Source organism: Chinchilla lanigera, unplaced genomic scaffold, assembly GCF_000276665.1.
Source record: "Chinchilla lanigera isolate Chin_1 unplaced genomic scaffold, ChiLan1.0 scaffold00044, whole genome shotgun sequence".
Classification (NCBI taxonomy): Eukaryota; Metazoa; Chordata; class Mammalia; order Rodentia; family Chinchillidae; genus Chinchilla; species Chinchilla lanigera.
Window position 1 is genome coordinate 9,421,516 of NW_004955445.1, and position 18,247 is coordinate 9,439,762.

The window sequence follows — 18,247 nt, forward strand, 5'->3', positions numbered from 1 at the left end:
TTGTTTTTCTCCGGTACCGGGAACCGAACTCACGACCTTGTGCTTGCCAGGCAGGCGCTTTTGCCGCTGAGCTAAATCCCCAGCCCTACATGGCCCATCTTCATTCATTCATTCATTCATTCACTGGCTCAGCAGTACCTGTCCAATGGGTGCTTAATAACTGACAGGGGGCAGTGGGGTTATGAACCCCAGTGTGGACACACGCACACGAATCTGTACCTCATGCCCAGGCACCGACAGATGGGCAGCGCTCATGCTCGGTGTGGAGGTGACCCTGGACCAGTCCTCAACACGTTCTCCCTTCTTTCCTTAGGGAAGAAAGAATGTAGCTGGCACATAGATGCCCAAAATAACGACAGCATTTCTCAACTTCCCTTGCAGTGGGATGTGGCTATGCAAAGTCATTGTCACCAGGGACTGCAAGTACTATGCATAATTTCAGCAGATGTCTTTAAAGAAGAGGAACACATGCTTTTGTACCTTTCTCTTCACTGCTAGCTGAAATGTGAGTGTGATCTCTGGAGCTCAAGCAACCTTCTTGGATTATCAAGTGGAAGCCACGGTGTTGTTGACGGAACGTCGGAAAGCTGGAATCCTTGATCACAGTGAAGCTACACCGCCAGCCCCAGCTGCTGACTTCTGGGCACTGATTATCAAAGAGGGAAATAATCTTGTGTCTTGCCAGAGGCGCTTTTATAATGGGTTTATTCACCTATCGACTGATACACAGCTTCTAATCTGTTTGCCCGACTGTGGAACTCACTGGGAAGACCCTTTCACATTTCACCCTGACACTTAGCCAGTGCTCACGGTGCAAGCAGAACAAGTGGGTTACCCAGACTCACCTTCTCCGCTCAGGGCCCGCAGCCTCCATGGCTTCCGCTTCTTTACCTCTCTGCTGCAGGAGCGACTGTGGAAGATCTATGGGAAAAACGATGGGCGGAAGCTGAGGACCTTAGAGCTCAGGTCCTCAACCTCGGTGTCTCTACAAATGGGAAGCCTCTCCAAGTTGCCACAGTCCTCACCATTTTCTGAGCCAGTGATGTCATGTGGCTTGGTGGCCCAGTCCTCTGCCTCCTGAGCCCTCCTGCCTCCTGGGCCCAGGCCACCTGGCTCCTCCCCAGATGCCCGCTGGACTCCTGGGTCACAGTGAAGGTCTCGGAGCCCCAGCAGCCCTGCCCATCCACTGCCTGGGCATTTACTTCCCCTCAGAATGTCCCATCCTTGGACATCGCCTCTTGGGGGTCAGAACACTGCTCATGTCCCCTGCAGGCCTGCGGCTGTCCTTGGAGTTTTCTCCCCCACAAGGACTTAGCGTCAGACAGGTCACAGATAGGACCACATTGTGTCACCGTGTGCCATAAAAGCAGAGCTACAACTTTAAAGCTCTGCAGATATTTAACAGTATGAAATTATCTCCAGGTCTTATAAAGATGGCTATAAATCTATAGTCCATGTCGATTACATGTGGGTCCTCCAACTTAATAAAAATGTATGCATTGTATATTATAACTGTCTAGGCCCATAAATTTGATATAACACTGACATATGAGCTGTAGCAGGCATTAAACATTTCATTAGCTCTGCCTTTGCTTGTCTTCTTAGAATATAAGAATTATTTTATTTTGGAATAATTTGGGTGGCCTGAGACCAGAAGTAGAGCTACAGTGGGCCGGTTTGCAAGTTTAGTGGGCAAGGACGTCTGAAGTTCCCACTGTCGGCGTTGGAGGGCAGCCTGTGGCTCCCTTTTGTGTCCACTGGCCCGGAAGCTCACCCAAGTCCTTGTGGGGGACAGGAGATGTGTAATGTGGGGACCTGCTGTGTGCTGTGCTCTGATGTTTAGTTTTATCATTGTCTGCAAAGCCAGTTGTCCACAAATAAATGTAGAAATTGCTATTTGTTTAGAGTGCTGTAATCTTTATGTTAAGCGGAAGTTTTAATTTTTTTTTTAATTGAATAAGATATAAGGCCACTTTAATTAAACCAAAATGGGAAGTTCTCAGTCCAACAGTGGGTGAGTTCAGGGGTTTCAGGAGGGGCTGGATCCAGGAGGTCTGATATTACTGTAAAGTATCTATCTGTATATCTTGGTTCTAAGTTTTTGATGTTGGCCTGATTCCCCCAAGCTTCTTTCCTTAGGGTGAAAGTGAGCTCCCCGACACTAGCTCAGCAAGCCAAGAGGAAAGAAACTTCCTCCCTCATGAGAGTTCCAGCAGTGTTCCAGGCTGACTCTCTCTGGGCTAAGGGAGCCATGCACTGCTCTCTGCTCCAACTGGCCTGGCTTGGGTCTCAAGTCCACCCTGCTGCAGGTGTGGGGCTCATCCCTTCCTTGCAAACCACATGGGCTGTATCGGGGTGAGCTGACCACTCAGGATATTTGGCTTGTAGCAACAGAAACTGAGTCTGGGAACTGGGGCGAAGGGGGATTTCCTGGGTACAGAAGGGTGCTCAGATGGGACAGGTGACAGAACTCCAGCAGGGCCCAGCAGCAGGGGCTGCCTAGGCAGTGGCCTCAGGACTAATACAATGGAAGGAGCCCAGTGAGGTAAATGTGTGGTTCTCATTATTTCTCAAATCTAAGATCCAGGCCTTACTGATGAGGGACCTACTACATGCCGAACACTTTGCTAAGCACACAAATATCTCAGTGAATCTCCATGACAACCCAGAAAAGAGGTCAATTATTGTGCCCATTTTACAGACAGAGAACCCAAGACTCAGAGAGGTAAAGGGCCTCCCCAAGTTCACTCTGCCTGGCGCCTCTGGGACTCAAACCCCAAAGCCCACCATCCTGACTTGGCCTCAGCACCTCCTGCTTAGGTGGCTGAGTCATAAAGATTTACCCCTCCCAAGATGATGGAATCACCCTCCCAGATGCCAGGATCACAATTTGGGGAACTTCCCAGCCACCATGGCCACGTTGCTGCTTCTCAGACACGACAAGTAGGCCAGTCTCGGGGCCTTTGCACCTGCTGCTCCCTCTGCCTGGGACTTCCTCTCCCCGACACCTGCTGGCTGCCTTTCTCTCCCTAGGGCTTTCTCAAGGTCCACTGTGACCGCCAGCTTCCAATGACAGGCACAGCCTCTCCCCTTCCTTGTGAGACGTGTGTAACATTTTTTCAGGGTGCATCTTTTTCTGTTGTTGTCCTTACCCCGTGTGCTCTGCACTAGAATGTTCTCTATGAGGCAGGGTTGTTTTTTTTTTGTTTTTTTTTTTTTTTTTGTCTGTCTTGTTTGTTGCTGGATCCTCAGGGCCTAGAACGCGCCTGGTGCACAAACGATGCTCAGCAGATGTTTGTACACTGAACAGATGTGAAAGGAAGGAATGGCAGCTGAGGACAGCAAGGTGAGCCTGGCTGAGGGGAGTCACGTCTGAGCTGAGACAGGAGAGAGGAGAAAGAGCCTCCAGGAAGAGGCGTGGGGAAGCAGCAAGTGCAAAAGGCCCGCGGCAGAGCTAGTACACCCAGCCGGAGGAGGAGGAAGCGGGCAAGTGCATCTGCCGTTGAGTAAGGAATGGAGGGCTGAGAGGCCAAGTGTGGGAGGTCAGTGGTAGCCAGACTGTGCGGGGCCTTGGAGGCCATGATGGGAGCTTAGATTTTATTCTGAGAGCACGAGGGAGCCACTGTGTGTTCCAGGTTTGATTTACCTTTTTAAAGCTCAAGCTGACAGCAATGTGGGTATGGACTGACTGGGGCCAGAGTGGAGGCCAGGAGACCAGGGAGGAGGCTGTAATGATGACCCAGAGAAAACATGGTGGCCTCTGGGGCTCAGCCAGGGGGCAAGGGCGGTGATGGTGGCGAAGCGAGGGTGGATTCAGGACACCCTTTGGAGACAGCCTTGCTGCGGGAATCTGTTGACGTTTGGGAACAGTGAGACGTGGCTTCGTCAGGGAGTCGCTTGTCCCCTGATGTATCCCCCTTGGAGCCCAATGGGAAGGAAGGATGGGAGCAGTCCTCATGGACCCCAGATCCTTGCTTCTTACCGGAGGCCCCAGGGGTCTTATTTCCCGGGCTTCCCGCTGGGCTTCAGGCTCTGAGGTCATCTTCACTGCGAATGTGCACGAAGCTCTGTTTTGCTAATTGATATAAATGAGTTGCCGCTCACAGCTGCACGTCGGCGTGGCGCACGCTCGTATTAATTGGGCTGGAGGAGGAAAATTAAGTGCTTCAATTTGCCATCTTTCAAGATGACAAAATGAGAAAGGAGAAGAGCACTCTACTGAGGGCGAGGGTTGTGGTTGCTGGAACGCCCTGGGAGGGGGACAGAGGCCACTCTGGGGAGGGGTTGGGACTCCCCGGGACAGCCCTGCGCAGAGGGAGGATGGTGAGGTCAGAGCCCATAACTCCAGCTGCCCTTTCGGTGCACACAGTGTTTACGAATGACCAGGCTTCTTCAAGGCAGGGTATAATTTAACTACCAGGTCCCCTTCAGGGGGTCACCACCTCACCTTTGGGGTCCAGCAGGCATCCAGTGGTTGTTCGTGATGGCAAACCCAACCCCAACTCACTTAGGCAAAAAGAGGAATGCATGCACTCATAGAACTATAAAGTCCTGAGAGTGGATCCAGCTTCAGGTAGGGCTGAATCCAGGGACCCCAGTCAGTTACCCCTCGTCCCCTCCTGGGAGAAATGCGACCTGCTGGTGCCGTAACCCCAAAGGGAGGACCTTTTCTTCCTGATACACCTCTGGCCTCTCAGGATTCAGCAGATCAGACTCACCTGGCCACGTGCCAAGCCCTAACCTAAGCACTGGGGTCAAGGTGGGCTTTACCCGTGGCCTGGGCTACCCCAGGAGTGATCACTACTTGGAATGGGTGCCTCCTCCTTTGGGAGAAGCAGTCCCATGCCAGGGAACAGGGGTTGGGCAGGATTTCACGCCCTTCTGTGGGGCACAGCTGTGCCCAGGTGTGCCTGGGGTCCTGGATATGCTGTTGCCAGCCCTGGGTTGTGCACCTTTCATGGGGCTGGTATGTGATCCAGGAGTAGAGGGCAGAGGTTCCCCAAAGGACAGTCAGTGCTGGTGTCCACAGGGAGTCCGTTCACCTGTCACCTCCTTAGAAAACGCTCACAGTGTGCAGGGAAGGCAGTGGGTAGACACGCTGCCCTCGTGGAATTTGGAGCCTAGTTTAGAGAATAAACAAAACCTCCCCGAGTCCTGGGATCTGTAACGAGGCACAGAGGGAGGGGGATCTGTAACGAGGCACACGAGAAAGCAGGACGGGAAGCGGGATGGCCAGCGTCCCACGGTGGCTGGCAAAGGCTCCGCTGATGCGGTGAGTAAAGCTAGGAGGACGGTCCTGGAGCTGCTCGTGGGTAGAGAGTTCCTGGAAGGAGAAAAAGGCGCTCGGGGAGCAGTTTTCCCAGGACGGGCTGAGCCTGTGGGTTAGGGCTCGTGGGTCATTGTTTGGGGCCAGTTGGGGGCTGGGCAGGCACAGGATCTGCATTAGCAGCTAAGAGCCAGGGTCCGTGTAGGTGGTGAGTGGCGCGGGCACTGCCCTCTGCCCTCAGGGAGCTCAGGTGGTGGGCAGGGAGCCTGCTGGAAAGATGACACGAGTTCTGCTTTCATAGCATGTCATGGGCTTTTCGAGCAGCCTCTCTCCCGAAGCCCCTCAGTTCTCTCTCTGTGGGGCTCTGTGAGGGTCGCTGAGCCAGCTAGCGATCCGCAGATGGGCTGGGAGTGGGTGCTGGGCCCAGCCTCAGGGCCAGCCGGGAGGGAGCAGGGACTGGAGACAGTCCTGGTCCTCCTGGGAAACCCACCCAGAAGTCCCTGCTGTCCAGTTGCAGGAGGCACAGCAGGTGCCCTTCCACACGTTGGCCAGGGCCACTGTTAGATAACCAGGGGCCGACTCTGGGCTTTTTCAGTCAGGACGTTTCTGGTCACAACTGGCTGAAATTCAGCTCCAAGGGACTTAAGTGAAAAGAGAAAATTTTCCAGGCGTGTAATTCAAGGGCAGGTATGACCCAGGCTTGTGTCCCAGCTGGATCCAGGGACTCCAACAGCTACACAGTGACTCTGTCTCTGTCTCTGGCTCTGCTTTCCTCCATGTTGGCTTTACTCTCATGCGGGTTGTCCCCACGGGATGACCAAGATGGCCACGGGGAGCTTGACCCTCTGAGCCTCGGTTTCCTCAAACCACGGGACCTGCCTCAGATGCAACCATCATGAGGATTCTGTGAGGCGGATAGGGAGAGTGCTCAGAAGGCCACTTGGCAAACAGGAGGCACTTCACAGACCTGCGCCAGGAGCTCGTGGGCACCCCTGAGCATGCGCATGCTCACTTCCCCACACAGGTGCCCGGGGACCGCCACACAGAGACGGCGTCCCCGGAGAGATGAATGAGCCAAGCAACGGGGCTAGGGAGTGGCAGGGAGGGGGTAATGCAGATTCCTTTCCATTTGTCTGCTGGTGGATCCTCAGTTTATCACCCTGGACCGTCATGAACCCCAGCTTAGGCTGGCTGAATCACAAAAGGCTTTCTGGCTCAGACAAAGCTCAAGCCCTTGGCTGGGCAATGCTGTCTGGATTCTTTGTGACTTGCAGGTGTCTTTACTCAAAGGTCAGCCTGCTCTGGGAAGAGGGAGGACCGCAGCAGCTCCTGACCTACATCTTCCTAGCCTGGCCACCCCAGCAGATGATGGCCACCTCTTTCCCAACATGGATGTAAAGTCCTGCCTGGGTCCAGCTAGGCCAAGAGAAAGAGATGAGTCACACGCACAACCCTGAGCCAACCACCATGGGTTGGGAAATGAATTACTCTGGCTAGACCTTGATCCCATGCTAGCCACAGACCAGGAGGCACTCCTGAACAATAGGTAAGTTGCTTGGCAACCAGCGCCTGTCTCCATGCTGCTGTCCAGGACTGGCAAAGCCCTGCATGTTCCGCTCTATGTGAGGCTCCACAGCAGCTCCTTGGAGAAGAGGCAAGATGGCGGAGTGATTAAAACGGAGACTCTGAAGCTCATCCTACCACAGTTCAAGCTCTAGCTGTCTATTTACTCAGAGGGCTGAACATGGAACCTCTGCATGATTCACTTTCCTTGTTTATAAAATGGCTTGGGAACTGGTGGTTTGTGAGGATTAAGAAGGAACTACTCCTCAGCCATGCTCACAGGCAGACCCAGCGCCCTGTCTTCCTCCTGCCCCTCCATCTCTGGGGCCAGAGGACTGTTCAGTGCCTGCTGCTTCTCGGGGCGCATTCCAGGACTCAGTGAGTATCTGTGCAGCGTCTGAACCCAGCGTGATCAGGCAGAACCAGCCCTTTGCCCGCCCTTCCCCGGCTGTGATGGAGTAGTTGGTAATGAGAACTCGTCTTCCCTGGGTCTTCTGAGACTGGAGTTAAAGCTGCGGGGCCGCCGGACCTGTCAGACTCTCCCTCGTGAAGGAGGGGAGGCTGCGCCACCTGGTGAATAATTCACCAGCTGCAGTCAGCATCCCCAAATGCTGTGTCGGCAAAAATCTCGAAGGCTGCGGACTTTTCTTTCCCAGGCAGAAGACCTCGTGTGCTTCTGTGTCCCTCACACCTGTAAAGCACCCTTGCGCCTCCCACCTGTCTTCAGAGCACTGCCCAAACAAGCCAGACGCAGATTTAGGTCAGCCTGCTGCTAAAGCACGAGTTTAACATTCCTTTTAAGTGACAGCAGCGTCATTGAATACGCAGCGCTCCAGGTTAAAGTTCCCCGTGGGACAGTAACCTGCTCCATTAAAACAACCATAATAAGGAAGGCCCATAAATCAGCATCTTTTACACAAAAACAGGAGCTGAACTCCTGCCTGCTGCCTGCCCTGTGCAGACAGACGCCTCAGGTGGGAGATGAGACCCAGAAGACATGGGCCTAAAGCGAGAAAGAAGCCAGGTTTAAATATTTTAAACACAGCCAGGAGCCAAGCCAAACTTGATTTCTCCGGCATCAGCTGGGGGAGGTGGGGAGGAAAGTTGCAGACTCAAGTTCTTTCCGTGACTCAAACTTTCCACCACACAGGGCTGGCGGGAGGTCACCCTGACTCCTCTGGCTCTGGTGGGCTGGGAGGACCTGCCCTGTGCCTCACCAACTGGACTTAAATTCTAAAGCGCAGACCATCCAGCCTGTCAGGAACCCAGAGCTCCCTAAGTGTGTGCTAGACTCGCTGTCTTGGCCTGTCTTGGTCCACTACCTGCATGACTATTGAATGCTTTTCTTAAATGGGCTCTTTTCAGTTAAAGCTCAGTCTAGGCTGTGTCATTGTGCAATTCATGTCTTTTTAATTTTTTAATATGCATGCAAATAAATATTCAAGAGGAGAAAGTTTGTCCCAGATGGTCTGGTTGGAAGCTGCAAAGGGGTTCTGCAGCCACCCTCATACCTGGGCTGAGTCATGGCTCAGCAGCCCTGAAGGCTGGAGCACATTCTGTTCCTCCAGCTCAGTGATTGGTTCAGAGACAGACATGTGACTCAGGTCTGGCCAATGAGAGAAGGGGGATTCAGGCTCAGAAAAGGGTAAAGGGTGGGTTACAGGACAGAATTAGAGGCTAAACCAAGTGTGATATCCGTGTTTCCTTTTGTCAGAGATTGTTTATGAATGTATAACCAGGGCCAGATAAAATACAGGATGCTCAGTTAAATTTGAACATCAGCTACATGATGAATACTATTTTGGTACCAGCATGTCCCAATTTAAATTTGGGATGTTCTACATGTTTATTGCTAATATGACAACCCTATATGTAATCCTCCTGTGGTGGAATAACTAATGAGCAACTTGTATCACCCAGCTGAACTGAGCCAGTGTGGAGCTGGGTGTGGAAGGCCCACCTGAGGACTGTTGCCAACAGCATAAAAGGAGAACTGGAGGGGAAATGGGGTGCTCTTCATTCTCCTGGAGAACTGTGCCGGTTTTCCTAATATGAATTCAGCTGTTCTCATTGTCAGAGAAGCGCAGGTCCTTGCTGTTGCTAAGGACGGCTGTGTGAGCCGCGGGCCAGGCCTGCTGTAAGATGAAGTTATGGCTTAGAGGCCGGGGCCCTGGAAAGTGTGGGTTTGTGTTTCCAAATTAAATTAAAAAAATGAGAGTTGCTGGGTGTGGTGCACACTTGTAATCCTATCTTTCTGGGAGGCTGAGGCAGAAGAATCATAAGTTTGAGCCCAGCCTGGACAATTTAGTGACTTAGTGAGATCCTCTCTCAAAATTAAAAAGATCTGGGAATGTAGCTTGGTGCAAAGACCCTGGGTTTGATTCCCAATACTGCAAAACAAACAAACAAACAAACAAACAAAAAAGCCAAAATGAAAACCACCACCACCGACAAAAGATCAGTGAGTAGGAAGAATCTGAGGTCTTTGGGTGGAATTTCCCGCTTCCGGAATGACGCTATGAACGGGCAATGGCGTCCTTGGACAGGAGGCTGCCACGTCCCCTGAGGAGAGAAAGACATCCCAAATCAAAGGTGCGTGGATGTGGAGCCTCAGGAGGTTTCCTTGACATTGTTTGCCTCTGCAAAGACATAAACTAGGTCTTCTAGGTCACTGAATGCGAGCCACACTCGGCAGACACATGCAGGCTCATGCGTGTGCACACCACACATAAGGGTGGCGTCACGCCCTGAGCCATGCTCTTTGCAGTCAACTCACCACTCAGTGTCGGAAAACTTACCATGTGTGATAGGTAGTTGACTGTATCAACTTGTGTAAGAATCTCACCCAACTAAATTGGATCAGCATTGCTGGGTTTGGAAGACCCACCAGGGAAGATCGTCACCTGAATGGTATAAAAGGAAAATGAAGGAGGAAGGCTCATTTCTGCCTCTTTGGAGGAGCTCCAGTCTTCACCTTCACCTTGGAGGTCATCTCCTGGCTTCCGGTGTAGACCTTCATTCGGTTGTCCGTTGAAGATCCTTGGGCCTCCTATTACAGACTCACACAGGATACTACAGTGAGCTCCTTCAGCCGGATCCTTTGACGTCCAGCGCTCAGGCAGACCCTCTGCACTCTTCCATACCTGTCTCTGGGTGGCATTGTAAGCCAATCTTGCAGGTTCTTATATATTTGTATATCTTGCATTAAACCTATTTCTCTAGCAAGCACTGATTGCTACATGTTATTAACATTTTAGTAGAAGTCATACTTTTTTAAAAAAAGATCAAAACAAAGAAGTAAAATATGCCCAAATCCAAACCTCATGCCCGCCTCCTCAGCCAGGCTGGAGGAAAGGACCATCAGGTACAAACGTCACACCCACCCTCAGCCCAAGCTGCCACCATCGCCCTCAAGCTGCCCAGACAAAATGAATAATTTTCTCAGCCTGGGGACAGCTGTCTTGATGCAGGACAAGCAGCAAGCCGGGATTTCTTTCAGTCTTAATGAATGGCTTTAACTGCCTCTCTTGGCTGTGTCAGGGGAGGTGGGGAGGGGTCTCTTTCACTATTTACTACAACGTGAACAATCCTGGGGAGAGAGCAGACCTGGGAGTGCCCTCTAGGGAAAGGCCGTCACCCCCAGAGACTTGGCTGCAGGGGAGCGGGTAGGCATCCTGCACACACCAGCACCAGCCCTGAGAGTGCACGTAGGTGGTTCAGGGCCTCTGGGTTGCTTTTTAGGCAGGGGATCCTAGATGAGATTTTTCCTTAGGAGAAAAGTTTTGGGGAAGGGAGGAAAGGAAGGGACGGGAAAACTGCCAGAAACAAATGAAATACAGAATTCCCAGGGAAATATGAACTTCAGATAAATAACAAAGTAAAGTTTTAGTATAACTATGTCCTGTGCAATATTTGGTATGTATTTATACGAAAAAAATTACTCTTTGTTCAATTGAAGTACAAGTTTTTTTTGTGTGTGTTACATTTGACAGACCTGGTATGTGTATGTTTAGTGGCAAAAATTGTTTTGAAAACTACTGTATCACTACACATCACCCTCCTTCAGGCTTCAACCTTAGGAGGTCTCCCTCCCCCAGGCTGGGCCCTTTCATGATTTTCTGTTCCATCCTTTTGTCCCTGTGAAGGAAACGTGATCATTCGTGGTGGCTCGGCGGTTGTGTTTCACTCAAAAGGAGTGGCTTGGGCCAAGCGGGGCTCTGTCACCCTGCACCTTGGTGTTAGTTTCATCTTTGCCCTTGAAAGTTCTCATGTTGTGACGTCTGCTGTCCGCCTCATCTTTCCTTAAGGAGGAAGGGACAGGTCAGGCTCGACAGTGCCAGTGTGTGTTTGCACAACCTATTCCCTGCATGTGTACCATGTGTTCCACACGGGGAATCACTCACCAGTGCAGACTCCCTGGGGTTGGAACATCTACAAGACACCTCCTGCCACGTGCCTTCCTGTAACTCCCAGCAAACCCCATGGTTCTGCGGGGGAGACAGGTGGGAGCTGCTGGTCCCATTCAGGGTTCAGTGTCTGCCTGGAGATGGGCGGGGGCTCCGGGCTCACGTGTCTCCCAGCCTAAGGAGTCTCTGAGTCATGGTTCAGCCAGGGCCTGGGGAGGCTCTGCAGCATCTTGGGACCCTCGGGGTCTCCAGTCCCTGACGCCTGTGTCCCTGCTGCCTGGGGCAGCCTTTCTCCTCTCCAGGCCGACATCTCATGGTGACACCTCTGAGTGGGGAACTGGCCTTTCACCCCCTCACACTGCCTCAACTCCTCCCCTCCTTTCCCCTTGTTGGTTTAGCCTTGTGCAGACCCCTTCTCTTGGCCTGGAGGGGCCATGTTATTGCTTGTGCCTCTCTCTTGGTAGTGTTTTGGGGAGAATCTTGACTTAAGAGCAATGGCAAAATGAACTGCTATCACCTCCTGTGTCTCTAAATCAAGAAGCTGAAACATGGGCCAAGTGGCTTTTGCTTGAGGGCTTTCTGGCTGGGTTTGGAGTGGAGCTTTGAGCAGATGGGACTTTATGAGCTTTGTAAAAGTCAAACTCCTGATGTCTCTCCAGCAAATCAATGTATGAAGGAGAGACATTAAAAGTAGGGAAGCCGAGTGTGGTAACACAGACTTTAATTCCAGCACTTTGGGAGGCTGAGGAAGGAGGTTTGCAAGCTGGAGCCCAGCCTGAGTAACTTAGTGATTTAGTGAGACCCGGTGTCAAAATTTATAAAATGGGCTGGGGATGTAGCTTAGTGGAGAAGGCCCTGGGTTCAATTTCTAGTACCAGCCAAAAATGAATAGGATAGGATAGGATAGGATAGGATAGGATAGGATAGGATAGGATAGGATAGGATAGGATAGGATAGAATAGAAAAGGAAATTAAAGGGGGCTCTGGGGCAGAAGATACTGCTGTCACCCTTGCGGGCCTGGGGTCAGCTTCTCACCTCCTGTGTGGGGAGAGTTGTGTACGGGCTTTAAAACAGGACACCAGTGTCATCCCTATAACACTCTTTTATGGTTAGCTCTCCCTGAGTTTTCATTTAGACCCAAGCTGTCTTGTCGGTAGTATGCAATTACATTAGGGAAAAACTGTTTGCATGTCTTGAAATATTATGGTTATGAAAAACAGCAACATAAGCTCCCATTAAGGCGGAAGAAAGTTAATTGTGTTTCATGTTGCTTCCCCGGGCCAGCATGCTGGTGTGGACATGATTTACTTCAGCAGAATATAGCTAATCTTTGCAGCACAGTACACATTTTTCCCTTAATTACAAATAATTAGATAGTGTAATTTATACTAATGCCCGATGCCTGGAAATGCATGTTCAGAAATAAAGGGCTGGTCTGAGGGCCAGGGAGATTATAAACAGGTAGGGTTGTCATCTGCTGGGGGCTGCTTGCTTGTGACCTTGGAGAGCTATGAGATCTCATCAGTGAGGGTGTGAGGCTGTTTCTAGTGGCAATTTGTCTAGTCACTCAGCCATCCACCACTCGTCCTCTTTCGGATAAATGGCAAGGAGATTGAGCACGTGGACCTCACCGGGGCCAGCCACGCAGAAGCAGGCATGATGAATATGCATGTGAGCGAGCATGGAAATGAGAGTTGCCCTGGGACGTGCAGCTGCGGGTCTCTGTGGACAGGGTGAGCTCATGGCTGTTTGGTGGATGAGTGCTTCCTCAAGGGGAAAAGCAAGATGCATTTGAGCAGAAGTGCAAGTCATTCAGGGCTCTCTTGGGCAGCTCACCCACTTCTACAGTCCCTTCCAGAAAATCCCCGTAGGGGCTGATGAATGGTGGTTTGATAAAAGCAGAGCAGAGCAGCCTGCAGACCAAGGTTCTCACCTGGCCTCTGTTCCCACTGGCTGGAGACTGCTTAGCTCTCCTCCTGGAGCATGAGACTTGCCTGGTCTGTGCGAAGCTACTGCACATGGCCAAAAAAGAATGGGAATCGTCTCAAGGACAATGCAGGTTATTATTATGGGTGGAGGTGCCATTCACTAAAGGAGGTGGCACAAGCACACGCAGTACTGGCTCAGAGAGGGCGCAGAAAGCACTTGTTGATTCAGAATGAGAAATACATTGTCATGGGCCCCCACACCCACTGCCATCATTGGCAAAACTGGACTATGAAAATCCAGGGCCACAGGTCCTCATGAATCTAACCCCCACCCCACTGACCCTTGAAAGTGTCCCTTGCGGGTGAGGCAATGCTCACGGCCAGTGGACAGCTGCCATCACTCAGCTGCTATGCTGGGTCATTGCCATTGACTGGACTCCCGTAGTTCTCAGTGGGTATCATCTGTGTTTAGACAGTGACTGGAGGGCTTGTTTCTTGGACTATAGCAGGGGCCGCACACCCAGGAGGCTGTTAGCAGACATCGGTTGGGACTGATGGCCAAGAGCTGTCTGCCTCAGCCTTCGTGGGCATTGTTCTCTTAGCAGGCATTGTTCTCTGGTGACCCACGGCTGAGTTCTGAACTTGTCACTTGAGAGCCAGAAGCCAGGCTTCCGATGTCCCTGCTTCTGGTAGAGCAGGGGCTGCTTTGTGCCTCAGAAATCACCTGCCTGCATGAGCCCTGGAGAGGGCTCCGGTCAGATGGCCAGAGTGTGCAGCAACCTGGACGTCTTTGGTGCGATGCTCACTTACTCATTCAACACGTGTTCATGAGGTTGTTAAGAACCAGGCCATAGAGTATAAAGACACTGCACTAGAGCTGCCAGACCACACACAAGGTGCACCATTAAAATTCAGTTTCAGATACACAATGGGTAGTTTTATTAGCATAAACACAAGCATGTCCTCTGCTAAACTGGCAACCCTGTTCTGCTCCCACAGGATTAGCTCAGTGTCTCTTCCCCTCAGCACTGCTGGTATTTAGGACGGGGGTCACTCCTTGCTGTGGGGCCATCATGTGCATTGTAGGGTATTCAGTAGCATCCATGGCCTCTACCCACTGTATGCCACTGGCAACATGCTCCCAGATGTGACAACCCAAAATGTCCCAAGACTTGCCACATGTTCCTACAGGATGCAATTGCCCTTGATTGAGAACCACTGGGTTAAAGTGCTAAAACAGACATGACAAGGGATCACAACAAAGTGTTCATGTGACAGCTGTGAGTGAAACAGACTCCAGCCCCATATTCACAGAGCTGGCATTCCAGTGGGGGTCAGAGTGGGGACAGGAAGAGGGTGTGTTCTCTACACTACTGTAATCATTAGCCATTCATACGCATGTGTGCACATACATCACACACCACATGTATGTAGTCTGCATCCATACACACATAGAAATATGGGTGTTATGCTAGGTACTAAGAGGTGCTGTTAAAAGAGATCAAGCATAATTTTTCTATAGTGAGTGTCTAGGGTTACCTTAGTTTGAGAGCATGGAACCCTTCTCCACTCTATGTCATTTGAACAAAGGACTGAAAGAATTAGAGTATCTCCCACATGTCCATCTGATCTAAGATTGTTGCAGACACAGGGAACAGCACGTACAGTCTTCATGGTGGGAACATGTCTGGTGTATTCTACAGTGAGCAGGAAAACCACTGTGGCTACCATAGCAGCATGAAGAAGGAAGAGTAACCTGAGCTACATAGGACTTTTAGCTTTTTGCATACTGGGGTGACTGAGTGTCCTACTTTGCCTAGATCATGGGGTTTTCCTGGATACAAGACTTTCAGTGATAAAAGTGGGAGAGTTCTGTAAGTCTGGACAACTTGTTCACCCTACATGATGCAGAAACTTGGATCCTCCTATTCTAATGAGTTGAAATGAAAGGGGAGGGTTTTCCCAGAGGATTTGTTGATGAGTCTTTGTGTGAAAGATAAGCTATGTAGAAACAGAGAGTGGAATCAGGGGACCAGTGAGAGGGCAGCTGCCTGTCCAGAGAGAAATACCTGGACCTTGGTGTTTGTGGTGGCAGTGGGGAGAGGGGGCTGGGCACTAGAATGGTTGAATTACCCTGTCTTGAAATGGGAGAATGGGGGAGAATCAGGCTTCAGGAGAAGACAGAGATCTTGGAAACTTTAGGGGTGATATGGCAGTTAGGGTGAAGTATCAACTTGACTGACTTTGGATTCACCCAAGGGGTATAAGTGAAGCACACTTCTGGGTCTGTCTGGGTGGGTCACAGAGGTGTGACTTTAGGGTCTGTGCTAGTCCCTTGCCTCTTCCTCACTGGCACTATTCTCCTGTTCTACTTCTCAGACACCATGAACTACACAGCTTTGCTCTGCCGTACCTAGCCACCATTGATGTTTCTGCCTTGGATGAAATTGACCATGGACTGAAATTGTGAGCCAAATTAAACTTCTCCTCCTTTAATTGTTAGTGTTGAGTACTGTGTCTCAGCAACAGGGTCCTAGTGGAGAAAACTGGTACCAGGAAAGTGGGGTGGTTGCTGTGACTATATCTGACCATGTGGGTTAGAAGCCTTTGGAAATACTTTGTGTGAAAAGTTTAGAAAAATTTGGAGATGCTAGTTAGAGAAGCCCTAGTATACTGTAAGCCAAGCTTGATAGGAGATTCTGGTCAGAGCTCAGAAGACCAAAACAGTGGTAGGAATTTGGACAGTCAAGGCCAGGCTTGGGAGGTTTTAGTTAAGAACAAGGACTCCATTGGCAATGCGAGGATATGTGTGTTGAACATACAGAAAATTTGTCCATCTCCTGAGATTTTGTAGGAGACTGAGATTAAAGTTGGTGGATTAATTAATCTGATGGAGAAAATTTCAAGGTAGCATGGGGACTTCTAGCTGTTTTTAGCCAGATTTATGGTAAGAATTGGTCACAAAAACAAAGCAGAAAAATTGGAAAAACTTGAACTTTGGTCCGGACGGAACTATGTATAAACTTGAGGTCTAAAGAGATGTGGTCACTGAAGATGTTAGTGCCATTAAAATGAAACCAAGTACTTTGTACAGAGACAAGAAGAAGGATACTTTGAAGTCATCTCAGAAATCATCAAGACCCCACCCACTGTGGGCTCAAAGATACAAAGGGTAAACTCCTTTGAAATACTTCACTTTGAGAAGAGAACTTCAGAGCTCCTTGATCATTTAGGATCACATAGGGGAGTGTTTGCCTTAGTTCAGCCATCTAGTCTCTCAGAAACAAAAACAAGTGTCGTCTGTGAGACCCAGGGTACAACAGATCATGACATCATTCACATGGTAGCCTTTTTTTAGGTATGCACAATGCAAGTTTGTGGGATCAGAAAGTCTTCCACCCAGATTTCAAAGGGAGGTCTGAGACACTAGGCAAGACGCTCCTGAGAGAGTGTGTATGATGTGAGAATGAAGCCAAAAGTACAGTGGAGACCCCAAGAAGTTAGATATGCCAGAAACAGGGAACATCTGCTGAGGAAAGATTCAGGGTGTGAGTAAAGCCAGCTCACGAGAGAGGCCATGTGGACTACAACCAGCAAGGTTATTGGGATGGGGCTGCCCTCTGAGCCTTACATTTCACCACCATGTACCCCAAATGCTGGACATGGAACTATGGGATTTAATATTTGCCCTGCTGGGTTTCAGTCTTGCTTTGGTCCTACTTTTTTTTTTTTTTTTAAATCCTCCTATTTGTCCCTTTCAGATTGGGAATATTTACTTTGTGCCATTGTACCTTGGGATTATATAACTTGGTTTTTATTTTTACAAAGTTTCACAGTTAAGAATTTGCCTTGAGTCTCAGAAGACATTTGGACCTGGACTTTTAAAAAGTACTGGAACTGCTGAGACTTTGGGAAAGGGATTGTTGTATTTCTGGTTGTACAGTTGATGGTTGAATTGTGTTGGGTGGAATTAGGAACTTGTCCTTTTTTTAGAGATTCCGTATGGTTTAAGGAGATGTGCTGGGTATAAAGTTGATAAGGGGTGGGGTGTGGCAGTTTCAGTGGAGTGTCAACTTGATTGACTTTGGAATTAGCCTAGGAGACTGGTGCAGTGCACTTCTGGATGTATCTGGGTGAGTCAGGAAGGTGTGGCATTAGGGTCTATGTTGCTCCCTGACCCCGTCCTCACTGTCACTGTTCTGCTCTGCTTCTAGGACACTGTGAACAAAGATTTGCTCTGCTGCACCCTTCCACCATGATGTTTTCCTGGCAGGCAGCTGACTATGGATTGAATTCCCTTAAAATGTGAGCCAAATTAAACTTCTCCTCCTCTATGTTGTGGATGCTGGTTATTGTGTCCAGCAACTGAAAGCTGCCTAGTATGGCTGGCTTGTTGGGGCACTGAGGGAGCCCTGCCCTGGGATGGTTCTGCACATCTTCACAGGTCCTGGGACATCCACTGTGGTTTTATAGCATGACTGTTATTTCCCTTCTTGAAATCTTCTGAACCTTCACAGAGGAGTCTATATTTCCTCCTGGAAAAGCCCAGGCTTCATTGTATCCTGCAGTTTGAGATTTATTCCTAATGAAACAAGCAGTCCTTGCAGTTAACAAGGGGATGAATTGTTGAAAGTCTCATTGGTGGCCCCAAGCCCCATTATGGGCCCGTTATGGAGATTTATCTTGGCAACCACCTGTCCAGATGTGCTTGTATGGAAGTGCTACATCTGTTAAAGAATAACTCTAAAGAGGAATATCATTTGCTGGAAGGAAGTTACTCAGTCTTCAAACGCAACTGGGAAATGGAAAGAGCTTTTGAGGACATGCAGTTTGTTACAACAGAACACCTTAATATTCATTTCTGTTGCCGTCAGCATATTACTGGTCAATATGAAAGACCAGTTTATAGATCACTGATGCATTTCTTTCAAATTAAAATAAGCCAGGCATAGCAATGGACATCTGTAATCCCGGCTACTTGGGAAGCTGAGGCAGGAGGATTTGAGTCTGAGGCCAGCCTGTGCTACATACTAAGACCTGTCTCAAAATAAATAAATAGGGCTGGGGATATAGCTCAGTGGCA

General features: G+C 49.9%; 1 long non-coding RNA gene across 1 annotated transcript; it reads left to right on the plus strand.

Annotated features, from left to right (window-relative positions):
- Positions 1 to 5,182: 5,182 nt before the first annotated feature.
- Positions 5,183 to 17,484, plus strand: LOC106149410. Its single transcript, XR_001235570.1, has 3 exons — positions 5,183 to 5,272; positions 15,544 to 15,630; positions 17,379 to 17,484. It is a non-coding gene; the product is annotated as an uncharacterized LOC106149410 (long non-coding RNA).
- The last annotated feature ends 763 nt before the right edge of the window (positions 17,485 to 18,247 follow it).